The 23,559-nt window shown below is 33.9% G+C and overlaps 1 non-coding gene across 1 annotated transcript; it reads right to left on the bottom strand.

Annotated features, from left to right (window-relative positions):
- Positions 1-350: 350 nt before the first annotated feature.
- On the bottom strand, positions 351-425 carry TRNAP-UGG (transfer RNA proline (anticodon UGG)). The gene has a single exon. It is a non-coding gene; the product is annotated as a tRNA-Pro (tRNA).
- Positions 426-23,559: the final 23,134 nt, after the last annotated feature.

The raw sequence follows: 23,559 nt of genomic DNA, 5'->3' as shown, positions 1-23,559 counted from the left end.
CATCCCATCTTTAGCAAAATGCTAGAGAGGGCCTTCCCTCCTAAGAAGCCGGCTACTTTTGCCAGAAGAGAGACAAAAAAGGAGACCCCTACTGTTGAAATACAAATTATATATACAAACATGAGTACAGTTATTAATAAGAGAAATGGAATGAACGCCCGTTTAGAAATGCACCTGACGCGAAATAATGTTTTTCTCACTGACCGCACCATTGTATTTTGAATTCTCATTTCTTTTTCCATTATGATTTGCATTTCTTTTCCCCGACTATTTAATCCGGCATCCATCGAGCAGTGGCAACGTAGACCTAAGTGAAGTGGTCATATTTGTTGCTGATGGAATGCCCCACATCAAGGTGACAGGATTCGAACCTATGGCCCTCTGTACCCAAAACAGATGCGCTGACCAGACTGCGCTACACCTCGTCTCACCACCCCGGAGCATATAGATCCACCCGATCGATGAACACTCAAACCGAACTCACCCATCCTTTTGGGCACAGGGACGCGAGAACCTAAGAAACAGCTTTTTTTTTCAAAATCTGCCTCCAGCAAGATAGGGCGACGCAAAAAAGCCATATAGTGCAGGAGCGCTCACATTTTTTGGCTTACTCTTGCACTTTCATTTCAAAATCAGGCTCGCTCCCGGCCTTTGGACCCTTGGCCTGCTTAGAAGTGGATTCGAACCACTGACACAAGGATTTTCAGTCCTTTACTCTAACTAGCTGAGCTACCTGAACCACTTTCCTAAAATATGTTTTATTCATCGAATAGCGCTCTATCAATTTAACCGCTTAAAATAATTTTTTTCGTCGAAGTTAAAAAAAAAAATAAAGAAAATTCTATATCCTAGAAACTAGAGCATAGAAATGAGAAAGGAAAAAAAACGCGTCGAAAAATAAGAATCGAAAAACAAACGTCGAAAAATAAAAAGATCAAAAAATAATAATAAGAAAGTAAAGCGTCGAAACTTAAAAGTCTAAAAACTAAATATTAAAACTTGCGTCTAAAGGTATTAAAGCTTAGAAGAATTCTATATCCAAAACGGTAGTTAACTTAAAAGACACTAAAATTTATTTAAAACTAAAACGATAAGCGACGTGGTAAAATTCTAAAGCGCCTAAATCTTAATCTAAAGAAAAAGCACTTAAGGGATTTTACGGCAAAGCCTATAAATCTAGAAATATAAAATACTACGGCAAAAACTAAGTTTAAAACTAGTTACCGATAATGCTAAAATGAACATATATTTCATAGCATTATCCTTCAAGAAAGACAAGCTTTTAGTTGCAGTTGTTCTATTTACAAGTTATATTCGTTTAAATAATAAAAGGTGAAGACAAAAGACAGATTCGACGAATTGAAGACGCAAATGACCAAAAAGCTAAAAAGTACAAAGTACAATCCAAGTGGTTCAAATTATTGATGAGAAACGTCTAAAAATTACAAGAGTACAAGCCGTGAAACGCAAAGTACAAGATATTAAATCGTACGAAAAGGCGTTCGAAAATCCGGAACCGACACATGAACCAACTTTCAGCGCGCGACGCAACGGACCAAAAATTACAAGTCAACTATGCACAAGAATATAAAATAATATATAATAAATTATATATATTATTATATATTATATTTATAAGCAGCCCACATTTAACTCAAAGAGATGAGCTGGAATCCATACCTCCGCACTCGCGGAGCTGTGATGAAGAAAACCTCCGCACTCGCGGAGCTCAACAATTCAAAGTGGGCCTATAAAAGGCCTCGCATTCTGATCGATTCAACACACCTTTTTCTTTTCCTTTCTCATATCATATACGATATATATATATATATTTATATTTTATAATTTTAATTTTAATATAAGTTTAATAATAATAAGGTTATAGTGGCGAATGTTTTAAGTTTGTAAGTCAAAACTCTGTCCTTGTAACGCTACGCTATTAATACTCATTGTAAGTTATGTTCAACCTTTTTAAATTAATGTCTAGTAGCTAAGTTATTATTATGCTTATTTAAATCGAAGTAATCGTGATGTTGGGCTAAATATTAAGATTGGGTAATTGGGCTTTGGACCATAATTGGGGTTTGAACAAAAGAACGACACTTGTGGAAATTGGACTATGGGCTATTAATGGGCTTTATATTTAATTAACTAAATGATATCTTGTTAATTTAATATAAAGAATACAATTTGACGTATATATAAATAACCACATACGCTTAATCGGGTACGGTGGGCGGGATATCTATAAATACAAATTATTGTTCATTTGACCGGACACGGGGATGGATTAATAGTCAATGGACTCGTTAAGACAGGGGTGGATTACATTCAAGGGTAATTGGTGTAATTGTTAACAAAGTATTAAAACCTTGGACTACACGCGGTCGATAACCTAGTATATTCATTAAACAAAGTATTAAGACCTTGTTACAGTTCGAATCCCCAATTAGTTGGAATAATTGACTTCGGGTATAAGGATAATTTGATGAAGACTCTCGCACTTTATAATTATGACCGATGGACTATTATGGACAAAACCGTATGGACATATCAAATAATCCAGGACAAAGAACAATTAACCCAGGGGAATAAATCAAAATCAAAACGTCAAACATCATGATTACGGAAGTTTAAATAAGCATAATTCCTTTATTTTATATCTTATCGCACTTTTAATTATCCTACTTTTAAATTATCGCAATTTTATTTACCGTCATTTTAATTATCGCACTTTTATTTATCGTCATTTACTTTACACTTTAAATTAAGTTGTATTTATATTTAATATTTTACATTAGGTTTTAATTGTGACTTAAGACATAAAATCGACAAACCGGTCATTAAACGGTAAAATCCCCCTTTTATAACAATAATAATATTACTTATATATATTTTTATACAAATATAGTTTAAAAATATAGCATTAAACTTGGCTAGCTCCCTGCGGAACGAACCAGACTTACTAAAAACTATACTACTTTACGATTAGGTACACTGCCTATATTGTTGTAGCAAAGTTTTGGTATATCCATTCTATAAATAAATAAATAACTTGTGTAAAATCGTATCATATTTAATAGTATTTCACAATAAAAATATAACTATTTCGTATACACCTCGCATAACATCAGTTACGAATTAAACGTTAAAAATATACAATTTCTAAAAAGAGACAAAAATGATAAAATTACTTATTTTTATAAAAATATTATTTTTATATTATTATTTTATAAAAATATTAATTAATAATAATTATTAAACTTAATAATACTAATTAAAACTAAAAATAAAACTAAATTAAACTATTATTTAACAAAACCCTAATTAACTAATTAAATAATAATAATTATTAATAAAAACCTAACACTAACCGTACAAACTAGGAAACTGACATGTCTTTTCACCTCATGCGACCGCATGAGTGTTCTTTGGTCTTTCCATGCGATCGCATGGACTCTGGATCCAAGCCAGTGCTTGGGCTGCTACAGTATTGCGGCCCGATTTCAATTTTAATTAATTTTTTTCTGATTTAAATTTATAGAAAGTATTATATAATTTAAAATAAAACTTATATTTTTTTTAAAAAAATTACTTATTAGTTCTTATAACTTTTAACAAAAGAAATAAAAAAAATAAACTTTTTAATTTAAAGACTTAAAAATATAGAAATATATTTTTCTTTTTATGTTTTTAAACTTATATATTTTTTTACAAAAATAGATTAAAAACTATTTTTTTTTAGAATATAGCGTTTCGCTTTTGATCCCCGGCAGCGGCGCCAAAAAACCTGATGTATGCCGCGGGGTACACGAAATACTATTATTTTTATTACGAAATACGATACAATTTACACAAGTTTTATTTATTTATATAGATGGGATATACTTAAACCTTGCTACAATACTTATAGGCAGTGTACCTAATCATAGAGTAGTGTAGTTTTTAGTAAGTCCGGTTCGTTCCACAGGGAGCTAGCGATTACGTACTATATTTTTAAACAATTATATTTGTATAAATATATATATATGTATATATATATATATATATATATATATATATATATATATATATATATATATATATATATATATATATATAGTATTATTATTATTATAAAAGGGGGGTTTTACCGTTTAATGACCGGTTTGTCGATTTTAAATAAAGCGGAAAGATAAATGATGATAATATAAATGACAGAATTTAAATTGCGATAAAGTAAATTGCAGTAATTAAAATGACAATAAATAAAGGTACGATGAAATATGAAATAAAAGTATTATGCTTATTTAAACTTCCGTAATCACGATGTTTGACGTTTTGATTTATTATCCTGGGTTAATTGTCCTTTGTCCTGGATTATTTGATACCTATCTGGTTTTTGTCCATAATAGTCCATCGGTCAAAATTATAAAATGCTCGTCAAATTAACCTTATTTCCGAAGTCAAATATTCCAACTAATTAGGGACTTGAACTGTAACAAGGTCTTAATACTTTGTTAATAATTACACCAGGTTATCGACTGCGTGTCATTCAAGGTTTTAATACTTCGTTAACAATTACACCAATTATCCTTGTATGTAATCCACCCCTGTTTTAATTAGTCCATGATACATTAATTTATTCACTTGGCCATAATGAATAATCAATTACCCAATCCAATTGACTAATTAAATGATTGTAAATGATGTCGTATAAACGTCACTAAATAGGACATTCGTAATCATTTTAATAATTATTAGATTAACTAATTTGAAGATAGGTTCGACAGGTTCCAATGAGTTGTCATTCAATTAGACAATACCCCCCACCTATTAATAGTCATAGTCCAATGTTCACAAGTGTCGGTCTTTTGTCCAAACCCGAATTATGGTACAATGTCCAATAACCTCGTCTTAATATTAAGCCCAACATCATGATTAGTTCGGCTCAAATAAGCATAATAATAACTTAGTTACGAGACATTAATTTAAAAAGGAAGAACATAGCTTACAGTGGTTATTAATCGCATAGCGTTACACGGACAGAACTCTGACTTTAAAACCCGTAAAATATTTCTTACAATAACCCAATTATTATTAAACTTAAATTAAAATTAAAATTATAAATATAAATATAACTGAAGAGCGAAAGAGTGTGTGAAGGTGTGCTCTCATTTGACTGAATTCGTTGCAATTTATAGGACTTGGCCACATTTCCAGGCCCATGCGATCGCATGGTTTTTTAGGCTTCTTGGCCATGCGATCGCATGGCCAGCTGTATCAGGCCACTTGCTTTTGTTTTCTTGCTTGCCGACGTTTTATTTAAATATATATATATATATATATATATAATTTATATAATTTATATTAATTATATATATATATTATATTATATTCTTGTGCATAGTTGACTTGTAATTTTAGGACCGTTGTCTCGTACGTTTACGCTCGGTTTATGTCTCGGTTCCGGATTTTCGAACGTCCTTTCGTACGCGTAGATATCTTGTACTTTGCGTTTCGCGATTTGTAATTTGAACAAAAAATTATTTTCCTTAACTCCCAAAATCCGAAGTCTTTTAACTCACTTTTTAGGACGCTTTTGAGTGCACTATGGCTTTAAAGACCCTTTTTCAGTTTTAGTGGCACTTTTTCTTCAATTCTTTAATCTTCGTGCTTCGTCTTCGCATTTATTTATTTAAACGATTACAACTTAAAAATAGAATAATTACAACTAAAAACTTTACATATTGGGATGATATTGTGACTAAATATATGTCCGTTTCGAGCACTATCATGGGCCTAATAAACCCCATCCAAAGTACTGGATGCTTTAGTACTTCAAGTTTTTATATCATGTCCAATGGATGTCCCAGAATGATGGGGATATTCTTATATGCATCTTGTTAATGTCGGTTACCAGGTGTTCACCATATGAATGATTTTTATATCTATGTATGGGATGATGTTTATGAGAAATGAAAATATGAAATTTTGTGATCAATTATTATGATTGATAAATATATAGGTTAAACCTATAACTCACTAACATTTTTGTTAACGTTTTAAGCATGTTTATTCTCTGGTAATTGTTAAGAGCTTCCGTTATTGCATACTAAATTAAGGACAAGATTTGGAGTCTATGCTTGTTTAATATTGTTTGAAAACTGCATTCGAAGACATATATTGTTGTGTAATATTATTGTAAACCATTATGTAATGGTCGTGTGAAAACGCTATATTTTTTATTATCATTTTTAAACCTTTATCGATAAAATAAAGGTTATGGTTTGTTTTAAAATCGAATGCAGTCTTTGAAAAAATCTCATATAGAGGTCAAAACCTCGCAACAGAATCAATTAATATGGAACGTTTATAATCAATATGAACGGGACATTTCATTTGACCCGACCAAAGTTGACTTTTAATCAAACTTAACCAAGTACTTATGCAATCGTTCAAACATGCTTTTATACTTGATTCTCGCATGAAACTTGACAACTTGATTCACATGCTATATTAATCGAGTCGTAACGAGCCATAGGACTAATTGAACTCATTTCGACCGACCTTGTGTCGTAACCGGTAATTGATACGACTTAATTGTTTAGGTCAAGGCTAAGAAACTTTCATTGCACAACGTTTAATTACAAGTACTTTGGCATGCAACTACGGTGAGATCATAGTCCCATCTTTTCAACAACTTTTATACTTTAAATAATGGGAAGAGAAACATATACGGTTTATACTTTTATACTTTGAACACAAGTACGAAAACAAACATTCCACAGCGAGTTAGAACAAAAAGCCTCAATTCATTTATCATTATTTACACTTGCAGGGTGTAAACATGAACTTATGTTATGTGATCACGTGGGCTTGACGAGCCCTCATTCAGACGGTTCGCTACCGTTAGCGGATGAAATATATATTCGGGTATAGTTAAGGTTCTAACACTAATTCAATGGGGTTCGTATACAGTTAAGTCTTGATAATTAGGTGCTCGCGAACATACTTTTGGAATGCAAATGATTTGGATAATCAACTATACAAAATCTTGTGGTTCAAAAACAACGTTTATAAATACACTTATGATTTCAACAACATTTTTCGTTGACAGTTTTCTATATGTTTCTCAGGTTCATAGTTGGCTACTTGATACATGCTTCCGCGTACACTTATACATGCTTGGGGTCAAGCATACATGCATACACTTTGATTACTTGCTTGAGGTCAAGCATACATGCGCACACTTTGATTACTTGCTTGGCGTCAAGCATACATACATATCTATGCTATTGATAGCATTTGAGATTTACAACTTATATTATGTCTCAAATTATTTCATTTATACTTTACAACTTTTGTAAACTTAAACATGTTGTCGAACCGTTTGGTAACTGAAAACTTTGCAAGTCATGCACGTTTTAAATGAATGCGACATAATTTTGGTCAAACGCGTCTCATTTAGGGACTATGACCACGTAACGGGACCTAAGTTAACGGCGCCGTCAATGACGATTTTTCGGGTCGTTACAGATGGTATCAGAGCGTTGGTTGTAGGGATTTAGGATGTACATTAGTGTGTCTACCAGAGTCGTTAGGACGCATTAGTGAATCTAGACTACAATCGGATAGTTAATCATTGCATCCTGACTTGCATTTGCTATAGATAGCACTTACTTGACTACTTGTGCATATATACTTGAATCATTCTTAGGTGAACATCTTAATGGTACCAAACTTTCATCATACGAATCCATATTCTGCCACTTTCTGGTAACACACGTAAATTCAAGATTCATACGCGTAAGGATGACGACGACTTCATTCGTTACACTAGTTCGGGAACCTTGTCTCCCGGGTTGTTATTCACCACCGTCCCATTTTTACTATCCATGAGTACTGTAAAGTTTCCACCGTTATGGCGATCATTAACCACTACCGATGTTACACCGGTGATCTTCACTATCTCCCACTTCTTGTTACTACCATCACTACTTTAGATGAGTATCGTCATCACCGCTTATCACTACGATTGTGTACCACTCGTTATCATAATTCGTTATTCTTTTCGTACCTAAAGACATTATTGTTTGACTTGAACCGCATTGACATGAACAATCATTTTGTATACTTCCCTCGAGAAACGCACCTTCAGAATTGCACTAATTCTTTCGATCAAATACGAGTCACGTTAGAGATGCTGTCATACTTTGTTCATTTTAGATCTTTACGATTTTACGAACTTGATTCTATGGAATGATGTGGGAATGGAGGTATGAGTTAGCGTAATATAACGACACTCGATCAACGTCGTTATATTATGGTAAGTCATACCAAAGTTCTAATGACACGCGATGGTGATTAGACTCGATCAACCTAATCACCACCATGTGCCAGGTACATGACATCATTTTTCGTGTTGGACATCCAAAAACTCCGGGAATATTGACAACAATCATACCAAGGACACACCTTTGATTATTGCCGAACCATCTTTATGCTTCCGATTGAATGACTAATTCTTTCAACTTCAAACATATGTTACACGTGTATACTATCTCGTCTTCGCACACTTTTATAGACGAACTACGAAACGCTTGATATGCTCACATCGAGGCGGAAACTTCTCTCGCATTACACTCGTACTTCCGTGTAAGGAAAACCTTTATCTAAATTCTCAATGGAGAGAGACTCTTCACATTATACTAGTATTCGCCTCGAGGGTGAATTGTCCTAACGAACGTTTTCAGAAACTGATAAGAAACTTGTTCTAGCAAACGTTTTCAAGTCCTAACAAACTTGTTCAACCGTATCTTAAAGAAATTCCATCTCGGCACGGTGTGCCATTGCCATATATTTCGGATCGAGAAGCTCGTATCATTTCTAGACTTTGGAATACTTTACAAGGAACTTTAGGGACCACATTATTCATGAGTACCGCGTATCATCCATAAACCGACGGACCAAGCAAACATACGATTCAAACCTTGAAAAACATATCACGAACTTGTATTGTTGTCTTTAATTGATTCCTCTTACAATGATAGTTATCATTCGAGTATTTACGCCGCACCTTTTCGAAACTTTATATAGCCGCAAATGTCATTCTCCTATTCGTTGGGCCGAAGTAGGTAACAAGCAACCCACCAGACCCGAACTCATTCATGAAATAACCGTTATGATCGTTCAAATTCAAGAAAGGCTCAAGACGGCCCGTAGTCGCCCAAAGAGCTATGCTGATGTTAGACGTAAACTTTTCAAATCCCAAGTGGGTAGCCGCATAACGTTAAAAGTCGTACCTTGAAAAGGTGTAATCAGTTTCGGGAAACGTAGAAAGCTAAATCTGCAATATTCTGATCCTTTTGAAATCTTGGGGCGTATTGGACCCGTTGCTTACCGTTTCGAACTTCCGACTCAATTGAGCTTCATTCATCCTACATTCAGTGTATCAAACTTAAAGATATGTCTTGCGAAACCAGAACTTGTTATCCTTTTCGATGAGCTTGCTATCGACGATACACTCTACTTTCTAGGAGAACCGGTTGAAATTATGGATCGTGAAATCAAACTTTAAAACAACGTAAAATCCCGACTGTCAATGTTCGTTGAAATACCCAAGGAAGTACCTTCGCTTATTCGTAGAATTGGCAACGCAAGATCCCTAGGAAGAAACGGCAACTATTACTTCCAACTAAATTTCGGGACGAAATTTCTTTTAAGGTGTAGGTAATGTAACATCCTGCATTTTTCCGTTAATTCATTTTAACGCCCGTCTTTTCTTTTATAATACTTTTCATCATCTATATTCGTACCTTTCGTTAACTAATGTTTTTAACATTTCCGTTATTAGATTATAACATCTCCTGTTTACTCTCGCGTACTAAAATAATTCATTCGGTTAATTTCCGCACCCAACTACAAATTTGAGGGACTAATCTTGTCATTTGGCCAATCTGGGTCAACTAGTCATCACCTCCCACCTCTCATCCTCTCATTTCTCTCTTATCCCTTTCTTAATACTTCCATCTTTTCTCTCAAACCCCAACATCAAAGATTCATCATCTATTTCGGATCTAGGAAGCTCACAACAAATCCGACTACATATTCGTGATCCTCTCTTCATCCTCTATAACTTGATACTAATTTCATCTCATTTGGGTAACTTTCTAAAAACTCTAAATTTCATGTTCTTAGTGTTTTTGACTTGAAATGGTGTTAGTTAGTGTCTATGGCTCATTGTGATGTCGTGTATGTAATTTGTATGCTCGATCTTGTTATTTGGTGTAACTAGCATGAACACTTGAAATGGGTTAGTTTAATCTTTGATTTTGATTGATTAAATTTTGTTAGATGTTAAACCTATCGTGTTAAATGTGTTACTATCATCATTAACTTCAATTTGATATGTTGGTTGGCTTGGTAAGACCTCATTAACATGATTATTGAATTCATGATTCTTGGTTAGGGTTTGATAGATTTTAAAATGAACCTTTGGTGCATTAAATGCTTGACAATGTTGTTTATAGGTGTTTAGTTGCCATGTATGTTTAATTACCTTCAAAATGGCATATCATATATGTAAATTGGATCCCCGAATCATGAAATGCGTTTTACGAACTTGAAACTTGAATAATGAACTTTTAACGATCATTCGATGAGGTTTTTATTGTTGTAAATGATTAACTTGATAGATGAAATGTGCTTAGTCGTTTTCCTTGTCAAGATACCTTTCCAACGGTGTAAGATACATGTTCTAAGTGTTTTCGGTTCACAAATTGTGTTTGTTTGAGTTTTAGTTCGTGCACTTGTGTGTTTCAGCAAACAGGGTCTGTGCACTAATCTGGACGTCATCCAAACCCTTGGACGCCGTCCAGCCCTTTACAGTTGGACACCGTCCAGCCAATCTTGATGTCGTCCAAATGAACTATCAGGGTCTGTCCAACTTGACCATTTTTCGTTTAATTCCAACTATGCTACGCACCTCCAATTAACATGTAACTTGTTCTAACATGCTCATATATGATTATAAAACTCAAAAAAATTATCCGAGACCGACCCGAACGTGTTGACTTTTTCATTGACTTTGACCCGACCAAAGTTGACTTTTAATCAAACTTAACCAAGTACTTATGCAATCTTTCAAACATGCTTTTATACTTGATTCTCGCATGAAACTTGACAACTTGGTTCACATGCTATATTAATCGAGTCGTAACGAGCCATAAGACTAATTGAACTCATTTTGACCGACCTTGTGTCGTAACCGGTAATTGATATGACTTAATTGTTTAGGTCAAGGCTAAGAAACTTTCATTACATAACGTTTAATTACAAGTACTTTGGTATGCAACTACGGTGAGATCATAGTCCCATCTTTTCAACAACTTTTATACTTTAAATCATGGGATGAGAAACATATACGGTTTATCCTTTTATACTTTGAACACAAGTACGAAAACAAACATTCCACAGCGAGTTAGAACAAAATGCCTCAATTCAATTATCATTAGTTACACTTGCAGGGTGTAAACGTGAACTTATGTTATGTGATCACATGGGCTTGACGAGCCCTCATTCGGACGGTTCGCTACCGTTAACGGATGAAATATATTTTCGGGTATAGTGTAGGTTCTAACACTAATTTAGTGGGGTTCGTATACAGTTAAGTCTTGAAAAGTGGGTGCTCGCGTACATACTTTTGGAATTTAAATGATTTGGATAATTAACTATACAAAATCTTGTGGTTCAAAAACAACGTTTATAAATACACCTATGATTTCACCAACATTTTTCATTGACAGTTTTCTATATGTTTCTCAGGTTCATACTTGGCTACTTGATACATGCTTTCGCGTACACTTATACATGCTTGAGGTCAAGCATACATGCATACACTTTGATTACTTGCTTGAGGTCAAGCATACATGCGCACACTTTGATTACTTGCTTGGCGTCAAGCATACATACATATATACGCTATTGATAGCATTCGAGATTTACCAACTTATATTATGTCGCAAATTATTTCATTTATACTTTACAACTTTTGTAAACTTAAACATGTTGTCGAACCGTTTAGTAACTTAAAACTTTGCAAGTCATGCACGTTTCAAATGAATGCGACATAATTTTGGTCAAACGCGTATCATTTAGGGACTATGACCACGCAACGGGACCTAAGTTAACGGCGCCGTCAATGATGATTTTGTCGGGTCGTTACATCATGACACCCATTGCCCTAATGCATTCGAATTCGAATGGAAACTATACTATGTTTCAAAGAGCCCTAATAGTTGGATTTGTTAGTGGCGACTTATGGGCTTCCGATTTAAAGGGTCATGGCTACCTGCTGCATCTATTGGCTATTAATTTGATAACTTATATAATTTTTATCTTTATAACTAATAGGATATTCAGTGAATGCACCGAGTGAAACGTTCACCACCTTTCATACGTTCACCACCTGTAACTCGATCAAGACATCTAGCCAACATTGTCGCCGTTGATTTTTCTTTAGAATCGTTATCTAGTCGACCAAGTACTCCAATTCAAATTTTTGATAATCCATTTTTTGAACCCGACCTCACAATTGAGAATCCGGAGGATATTCAGGGACAATTCAGAGATCCTGAACCACTAATCATTCCTCCTGAACCACAAATCACACATCCAGAGATTGTCGAGGAAGAAACCATTAAATCAGAATCCTCTAGTGATTCAGATTCAAAAATTTCAATCATGGAAAATCTGGAACCTCTAAGTATGGAAGACCGAATGAGAGCTAAACGCACTGGCCAAGGTCATGCAATTACTCAACCAGACATTAATGCACCAGATTATGAAATCAAAGGACAAATCCTACACATGGTAACAAATCAATGCCAATTTAGTGGTGCACCGAAGGAAGATCCAAACGAACATCTTCGAACCTTTAATAGGATCTGTACTCTATTTAAAATCCGAGAAGTGGAGGATGAACATATATATCTCATGTTATTTCCCTGGACTTTAAAGGGAGAAGCCAAAGATTGGTTAGAATCGTTACCCGAAGGAGCGATTGATACATGGGACGTTTTAGTTGAAAAATTTCTTAAACAATTCTTTCCGGCATCTAAAGATGTGAGACTTCAAGGAAAAATTGTTACGTTCACGCAAAAGCCAAATGAAACTCTATATGAGGCATGGACAAGATTTGGAAAGTTGTTGAGAGGATGTCCTCAGCATGGTTTAGACACTTATCAAATAGTACAAATATTCTATCAAGGATGCGATATTACTACACGAAAAGACATCGACATAGCAGCTGGTGGTTCCATTATGAAGAAGACCGCAACTGAAGCTTACAAAATTATTGATAACACTGCTTCCCACTCACATGAGTGGCATCAAGAAAAAGATGTCGTTAGATCATCTAAAGCGGCTAGAGCCGATTCTAGCCATGACCTTGATTCCATTTCCGCAAAGTTAGATGCTTTCGAAAGACGAATGGAAAAGATGACGAAAGATATTCACTCAATACAAATTAGTTGTGAGCAGTGTGGAGGACCACATTTGACAAAAGATTGTCTCAATATTGAACAAACAATGGAACAAAGAGAGAATGTTTCATACATGAACCAAAGGCCTGGAAATAATTATCAGAATAATTATCAACCGCCAAGACCAAACTACAATCAAAATCAGAATTATAACTGAAATGTTCCATACAACAACCAACAAGGTCCTAGCAATCAACAAGTATCTGATAATACTTACAACCAGCAAAGTCCAATTTTTCCAATTAAACCACCACAAACCGATGATAAAAATCCAAATTTAGAAGATATGATGTCGAAGCTAGTTGAATCTCAAACGCAGTTTTTCACATCTCAGAAACAAATCAATGAACAAAATGCCTAAGCATTTAGAAATTAACAAGCTTCGATTCAGAATCTGGAACAAGAAGTAAGTAACCTAGCAAGGTTGATAGGTGAAAAAAAATCGGGGAGTCTACCTAGCGATACAAATGCTAACCCCCGAAATGAAACAGCTAAAGCCATTACCACAAGAAGTGGTATTATACTTAAACCACCTTAAATGCCTTTTCTGATGACTCTATTCCTACTACACAGGCACCATAACCTGAGCAAGAAAAGGAATTAGAATTGGTAGTTGAAAATGTTAATGAAGATAACACAATTAAGGCTAAACCTTATGTTAAACCATACCAACCACCACTTCCTTACCCGAGTAAAATGAGAAAAGAAAGACTTGAAGCCGAGCAATCCAAATTCTTGGATATGTTTAAACAAATAAATGTCAATCTTCCTTTCATTGATGTAATTTCAGGAATGCCAAGATATGCCAAATTCCTGAAAGATCTAATCACAAATAGAAAGAAAACGGAAGAACTCTCAGCTGTTACTATGAATGCTAATTGCTCTGCAGTGCTTTTGAATAAGCTACCAGAAAAACTCTCAGATCCAGGAAGTTTCACAATTCCAGGTTTTCTGGGTAGTCTTAGTTCAATAGAAGCATTGGCAGACTTAGGTGCTAGTATAAATTTAATGACGTATTCATTATACACTAAACTAGACCTTGGAGAATTAAAACCAACACGAATAAGCATACAACTAGCTGATCGATCAATAAAATATCCTACAGGGATAATGGAAAACATGCTAGTTAAAGTTGGTACTTTAGTATTTCCAGTAGATTTTGTTATTCTGGATATGGAAGAAGATTCTCGAGTTCCTCTTATATTAGGAAGACCATTCTTAAACACGGCTAAAGCAAATAATAGACGTGTTTGATAAGAAACTGACCCTAAGTATAGAGGACGAGAGTGTTACCTTTTCTGTGGATGGAGCCATGCAACAACCACAATCTGCAGATGATACATGTTATTATATTCAAACCATAGATTCACATGCAGAATTATTAGAAGAATTTCCAGAATTACAAGGAACAGGAGAATGTTCTTTAGGAGAAGGAACTGAACCAATTGATGAAGCTGAAATGTTAGCTACACTTATGGCTAATGAATATGAACCAACAACAGAAGAACTTCAAATGCTAAAAGAGGAAGACAGATATCTGTACAAATCATTGATAGAAGAACCACCGACATTAGAGTTAAAGCCACTTCCAAACCATTTGGAATACGCTTATTTACATGGTGAATCTGAATTACCTATAATAATATCGTCTTCTCTTACGGAAAATGAAAAATCTCAACTCATTTCTGTGCTAAAAGCTCATAAATCAGCTATTGCATGGAAAATTCACGACATTAAAGGCATAAGTCCTTCGTATTGCACAAATAAAATCCTTATGGAAGAAGGTCATAAAACGTATGTGCAACGCCAATGAAGACTAAATCCTAATATGCAAGATGTTGTTAAGAAAGAAATTATTAAACTGCTAGATGCAGGTTTAATTTATCCAATCTCTGATAGTCCATGGGTAAGCCCAGTTCAATGCGTACCTAAGAAGGGTGGCATGACTGTCATCACAAATGAAAAAAATGAGCTTATTCCTACTAGGACTGTAATAGGATGGCGTGTCTGTATTGATTATAGAAAATTAAATGACGCCACCAGAAAAGATCACTTTCTCTTACCTTTCATTGATCAAATGTTGGAAAGGTTAGCCGGAAATAGTTACTATTGTTTTCTTGACGGCTGCTCCGGATATTTTTAAATTCAAATAGCACCCGAGGACCAAGAGAAAACCACGTTCACTTGCCCTTATGGTACTTTTGCTTACAAACGCATGCCATTTGGACTTTGCAACGCCCCTGCAACCTTTCAAAGGTGTATGATGGCGATTTTTCACGACATGATAGAAGATTGCATGGAAGTTTTCATGGATGACTTTTCAGTCTTCGGTGATACTTTTGAATCATGTCTAGTTAATCTTGAACGAATGCTTATTAGATGCGAGCAATCAAATCTAGTATTTAATTGGGAAAAATGCCATTTCATGATTAAAGAAGGCATCGTTCTTGGTCATAAAATTTCAAAGGAAGGAATTGAAATGGATAGAGCTAAAGTAGATGTAATTGCTAAACTTCCATATCCCACCAATGTTAGAGGAGTTAGGAGTTTTCTAGGGCATGCCGGTTTTTACCGACGTTTCATAAAAGATTTTTCTAAAATTGCCACTCCTATGAATAAACTCCTTGAAAAAGATGCTTCATTCATCTTTTCAGATGAATGCATCAAATCTTTTAATATTCTTAAAGAAAAACTCACTAATACGCCGATCATGATAACTCCAAATTGAAATCTACCATTTGAACTCATGTGCGATGCAAGTGATTTTGCAATGGGAGCCGTTTTACGGCAAAGGATTGAAAAATGATTTCAACCTATTTATTACGCTAGTAAGACGTTACAAGGAGCACAAACAAATTACACAAATACTGAAAAAGAACTCCTTGCTATTGTCTTTGCTTTTGACAAATTTCGTTCATATCTCGTTCTAGCAAAAACGGTGGTCTATACCGACCATTCTGCTCTTAGATACTTATTTTTAAAACAAGATGCTAAACCACGATTAATCCGTTGGATCTTACTCTTACAAAAGTTCGATATTGAAATTCGATACAAAAAGGGAGCAGAAAATCTCGCCGCTGATCATCTTTCTCGTCTTGAAAATCCTGAATTAGAAGTTCTAAACGAATCAGCCATACAAGATCGATTATAATGAAATTCCATGGTTTGCAGACTATGCAAACTACTTAGTATGTGGATTCCTTGAAAATGGGTTGTCGTACCAAAAACGAAAGAAATTCTTTAGTGATATAAAACACTATTTTTGGGAAGATCCACATTTGTTTAAAAGTTGTCCCGATGGAATAATCTGCCGATGGGTATTCGGGGATGAAGCTAGTCAAATCTTAAACCATTGTCACACAGGACCAACAGGAGGGCATTATGGGCCTCAACTCACAGCAAGAAAACTTTACAACGCTGGATTCTATTGGCCTACAATTTTCAAAGATGCACGCATTCTTTGTAAATCCTGTGATGCTTGTCAAAGGGCCGGAAAAATAATCAACGTGATGAAATGCAACAAAATGTCATTCAAGTATATGAAGTATTTGACGTTTGGGGTATTGACTTTATGGGTCCATTTCCAAAATCTCATAATAATCTCTACATTCTCGTTGCCATTGATTATGTATCTAAATGGGCGGAAGCACAAGCTCTCCCAACTAACGATGCACGAGTTGTAGTCAACTTCTTAAAATATCTTTTTGCAAGGTTTGAAACACCGAAAGCTTTAATAAGTGATCGGGGTACTCATTTTTGTAACAATCAACTTGAGAAAGTTCTCAAAAGATATGGAGTAACTCATAAAATCTCAACCGCTTATCATCCACAAACAAGTGGACAAGTTGAAAATACCAACCGAGCATTAAAACGTATTCTAGAGAAAACCGTAGGATCAAATCCGAAGGAATGGTCCATGAAATTGGAGGATGTACTCTGGGCTTTTAGAACACCCTACAAAACTCCAATTGGAACCACACCTTTTAAACTCGATTACGGATAAGCATGTCACCTTCCAGTAGAAATTGAGCACAAAGCATTTTGGGCTTTGAAGACATGTAATCTTGATTTACATGAAGCCGGACGTCTACGGTTAAGTCAATTAAACGAATTAGAAGAATTAAGACATGAAGCATATGAAAATTCTTTAATCTATAAAGAAAGAATGAAGAAATGACATGATAAAAGAATCAGAAGTTCAAAAGAATTTAAGGAAGGAGATAGAGTCCTTCTTTTCAATTCACGATTCAAGCTATTTCCTGGAAAATTGAAATCAAGATGGTCTGGACCATTCATAGTTAAAAGAGTTTTTCCATACGAAACAATAGAGTTAATAAATTCAAATGGGATTGAATTTAAAGTTAATGGTCACAGAGTTAAACATTACATACATGGTCCAATGGAAGTTGACAATGAAGTTAATCATAATTTCACCACTCAAGAAAACCCTCAGAATGAAAACATAAATATGTTATCAACAACATATGAAAAACCAAAATTGGAAGACGGGGAAGCTTCAAATTGGAGTGATGAAGAAGAATTCCTATACAAACCTCCCATTCCAAGAAACGAAGAAAAATGTGAACAAGAAGTTCAAGTAGAAGTGAAAGAACCAATAAAAGATCACCCAGAAAAGGTTAACAAACCAACTCTACTTACTAAAGTAGGAGACCCTGGTGAATTTATCATTTCTTGCTTGCTTAATGATGGTGCTATGTATAATGGACTCGCAGATTTAGGAGCAAGTGCAAACGTTATACCTCTTTCCTTATACAAAAGATTAGGTGTGTGTAAATTAAGACCAACCAGAATAGGTGTTCAATTATTTGATCAAAAAATTCAACACTCGGTTGGAATAGCCAATAATTTCTTGTTAAAGTGGAAAGTTTGACCTTTGTTGCAAACTTCATAGTTATTAATATGGAGGAAGACCTTGATATTTCTCTAATTTTAGGTAGCCCATTTTTAGCAACCACTGAAGCGTTCATTGATGTAAGAGATGGTAGAATGACACTTAGGGATGGTGACAAATCGGTTACCTTTGTGAACCGAAAGTTTAGATCTCCACCAACCAAAACTGTTGAACCCATAAAAACGCCTATGTGTGGGGAAGATGAAGAAACACCTAATGATAACCCGATAACAAAGAACCCCGTTATTGATACGAAATTAGATAAACCCATTTTCAACAGTTCAACGAAGAAACTTTATAAACGGATTCAAGATGCTAGGATTAAGGGGAACTTTAAGTTATGTAACCCATTAGTATCCAATTTTTCGCCTAAAGAAAAGGCAATGTTAGTTGAATTTCTGAAAGTTACAGAGGAAATCAATAATTGGCTTGAAGCAAAAGTCAGAGATATACAAGTTGTTGATAGTCCAATTGAAAATGAAATTAATCACAATTTCGGCACCACAGCTAACTAAGTGTGGGGAGAATCAATTCTTTTTAAGGATAATATATATTTCTGTTAGAGTTAGATTTTATGCTTTCGTGTAGTTCTCGAGAATGGAATCCGAATGGTATTTCCCTAGCAGACCCTAAAGAACAAGTCTTCTCCCTCCATTCTGAATTTTTATTTTTTTTTTAGGTTTTACGAGATGAAGAATTTGTTTGATCTGAACCATGGTCTACTACTACACGCTATGATTACTAAACGTAATAATAAAATCTTCCCGAGTGAACTGGTATCATTCATAAGAGGAAAAATGGACGAAGTGAGGAAAGAACTAAGGAAGAATCATCATAAGACACATTTTGGTAAAGGAAAATCAAAATCCGCAACAAAAAGAAGAGCACGACACCTTGAAAGATGTCATAAATGCGGAAAATGGTCACACGAAGGTAAATGTTCGAACAATCAAACATATTCAAATACCGAATTTCTTACTCTATGCAGAGAAGGACCGTTCATATGTTTAGAAGAAAAGTTATTGAAGAATCAATTTTATGCTTATGTAGCTATGGAAAACCAAATCACAAGACTCTCCTATGAGTCAGCTAAAGCAGGTCTCTGAGAATTCTTTCTCATAGGTAAGTATGTACAGTTTTTATTTTATTTTATTGCTTTTAACCTTTTGATAATAAACACTGAATCGTTTGCTATAAAGTATTTAATTGATATTCAATAAAATTAGGTATGCGAAACCGAAATTATTGATATCATAAAAAAATTTATTACATCACTGCGAAATTTATCATTTATTCATAAGGTATAAATATCTTTAATCAATCAATTCAAAATATTTCAAAAATTCTTCAGGAGTAAAAGTAGGTAAAATAGCCGAAATTACTTTACCTAAAAGAGGGGCGTATATTTTTTGATAATATTTGATTGATTAAAGTGGGATAAAAGACCCAAAAGATTTTTAATTTTATTTTTACCTTGTTTTTAAAATTAATATATAAATATTAAATTAATATTGTAAATATTTTTAAATCAATATATTTAAGTTTTTAAATATTTTAAAAAATTAATATTTTCAATATAAGTTTGTAAAATTAATGTATAAAAATATTAATGATATTAACATGAATTTTTAATTTTATGCATTTTAAATTTAAGTTTGGTGTGAATTTAAAAACAAAAATGTACTTTAGTTCATTAAGTTAAAAATATGATTTCTAAAATTCGTCGTAAGTTGAAAACTAGGTCGTTGAACCGAAATTGCTTTACCCAAGGGAGGGACGAGAAATTTTATTATCATTATTTTTAATCTCATTGATCTAAAGTATGCAAAAACATTAAAAACCCCAAAAATCTTTGCTTTTAAAACAATCGCTTTAAAATGACAAATTTTAAAATTTTGTTGAGGGACGGACTAGGTAAACGTACCGAAACAACCTCGTCCTAAATAAAAAGGAAAACAAAATATTAAATTTAATTAATTGTTTTATTAATAAAGGTTTTATAATAATAAAAAAGGGGAAATCCGCACTCGCGGAGTTTTTGTGGTACCCACATCCGCACTCGCGGAGGTTCTAAAAACCAGACCAGGATATATCTGGTCGAGACAGACCAGTCCATACACAAACACATTTTTTTCTGCGAAAAAATACCCAAAAACACTCTCAAAATCACGATTTTTCACCGTTAATCATCAAATTTCTTGCTATAATCACGATGAGGAGATACTTGCCAAGAAGTTTTTCAAGGAAATTGGTAATTTCTACATCCAAACACTCTTTAATTCGGATTTTTAGTGTTCTTGAGCAAAATTATACCTAATTTGATTTTGATGATTTCTAGCTTAATTGTTCTTAAATTGTTTGTATATTATGCTTGAATAACCTAGATTGATGCTATTTAACATGATTAGAAGTCTTAAACTTCAAATTTTGAGTAATCTAGGATTTGTGTTCTTGAGTAAAATTGGGGCTTTTTGATATAAACAGGTTATGGCCGAATTTTGTTGATAGTTCATGCTTAATTAAGTAGTGTAACATATTTAGGTTGCTAAATGATCAAAACTTTGATCCTAAACATGATTTTTGAGTATTAAAGTGGACTTTTTTTAGTAAAAAAATGCATGAACTCGATTTAATTGATATGAATGCCATTTGGAACTCGTTTAATTGCTATAATGATTATTTTTGACATGATTTAGAAGATGAATGCTAAGGAACATTGTATACATTTTCATATATGTTTATTTGTAAAAGTGTAGAATTGTTAATATTGTGAAAATGCGTATAAAGTTTAATATGGATTAAATATGTCATATAAAGTTTAATATGGATTAAATATGTCATTATGATTGTTTTGATTTATGATTCTGCTAACACTAATGCATATTTGGATGCACAAAAATTGTGTTTAATGTGTTTTGCAGACTGAAAGGGGTGAATCTTCATCAGCATCTCAGGCTCGCAATGCTCCTCCTGAGAATGCAGACGAACAGGATATTAACGACCAATACAAATAAAATATACCTCATCAAGTCATTTCATTTTCAAATATCCATGAGGCAGATTTACACCCAAACTTGAGTTTGACAGATTTTGGATAGAATATCCAAAATATCAAAGGAACTTACACACCCTTCAGTCTAATGATGTTGAAGTACCCAGGGTAATAGATTGGGAACCATTAGAAACAGTGGGATTGGCCGATCCAATCAGATAATTACTTACACAAAGGTATGGTAATTCTACTTTTAATGATTGGGAACGTTTGTTCAATATACGTAGGCGTGTATATAGAGAATGGTGTGTGGAATTATTATGTAGTATTGAAATAAATGATCGGGTAGCTACCTTAACCGATCGGAGTTTTATTAGATTTTTATTAGGAGGTGTGATGCGCTATATGTCTCTACTAGACATGGCTCAGGCTTTGTGTATATATACGCCTGAGGAACTAGCATCTACTGATTGTCAAAGGTTGATAGTTAATGGTAGGAAGGTTGATGAAAATTTTGATATGAATGGAATATGGAGTAGAATGACTAGCCATAACCGATTTCGTGAGGGGAATTACTCTTATACTAATATTGATAGAGCTGAGCTAAGAGTAATCCATAGGTTCTTAGCAAACTCGATTACACAGCGAGGTAGGAACAAAGAGAAGGTAAATGAGAATGATTTATTTTATCTCATGTGTATTCGAGACCCACAGAGCGTTGTGAGTATACCTTATTGTGTGGATTATTATTTATCGGCTATGGTTAGGGGTATACGGCCTAATAGTATAATAGGAGGTGGTATCTTTGTTACTTTAATTGCTGAGTATCTCGGTGTCGATAGAAGTCAGGGGGATTAATAATTGCAGCACCAAAACCCCGTGATACAATTGGTTTGAAAGTATATCATGGTGCTAAGGTTTTAAAGAAACGACATAACGCTGCAGCACCATATGATGGCAATCATCCACAGGTCGAAAGAGATCAGCAGCAAGGTAATGCGAGAAGGGGGAATCAGATGACAGAAATGCAAATATTTATGGCTCAACATGAGTATGAAATGGCTAGACAACGAGCATTTCAAGATTGGCAGTATCATCAAAACAAAATCATAAGTCATTGTACATACATAAATACAAACTACATTTCTACTCCAATGCCTGTATTTCCCCCCTGGACTATACAGACCCGACCACCGTACCCTACATATGACCCAGCTCAAGCATTCTACAGCACTTACGGCTATGAATGGAATCCCTACTGGCACCATCCTCATCAACCCTAATTTTCTTTTATGCCTATTTTTATTTATTTGGTAACTTGTAATTTTATACTTTTAATACTTCTTTTGATACTATAATAGTTTTTATAATTTTCTAACTTTTATTATTAGATTTTAATAATTTTTGAATGTGGGGTGATATACCCAACTTCAAAAATATGTGTGTGTATATATATATATATATATATATATATATATATATATATATATATATATATATATATATATATATATATATATGTTTGTAGTTTATCTCATGTACAAAACAGGGTAAAACAGCGCACTTTCAAAGACTGGCATTAAGTTCAGCAAAAGCTATTAATTTTGATGACAAAACGAAAAACAAGTGTGATGTAACAACAGACGGAATGAACAAATGATGTGCACCATTTATCATTCAACACAAACAACAATATATTTGGAAACTTTGGTAAAATTTAATCATTTTTCTACGCTAATCACCCTCAATAATTTAAATTGCTACTGATTTCTTGCAAATGAGGGCATTGCAAGATCTTAAGTGTGTGAAGGGGTTAAATTCTTTCGGATTTTTAAAATTTTAATTTAAACACTTGGTTACCATTAAAAATACTAGTAACGCAGTAGTTGTATTAGAATCTAGTGCTCTCTGATAATAAAGAACAGCCCTAGTCTTATATACTGACTAACCACTTCTAGTAAAAATTTTAAATTTTTTTCTTCAAATAAATGAATTCAAAATTATGTTTATACATATTTACGACCGATAAAATTAGGTGTTAATACCGAAATTGTCGTTACCTCGTAAAGGACATAAATTGAGAAACAACCCAAAATGCTTGAATTCATTAAAAAATGGAATAGAGGAGAATA

This window comes from Rutidosis leptorrhynchoides, chromosome 10 (genome assembly GCF_046630445.1).
Source record: "Rutidosis leptorrhynchoides isolate AG116_Rl617_1_P2 chromosome 10, CSIRO_AGI_Rlap_v1, whole genome shotgun sequence".
NCBI lineage: Eukaryota > Viridiplantae > Streptophyta > Magnoliopsida > Asterales > Asteraceae > Rutidosis > Rutidosis leptorrhynchoides.
The sequence above is the reverse complement of the archived record's forward strand: the minus strand, read 5'-3'. Positions and strand labels throughout refer to the sequence as shown.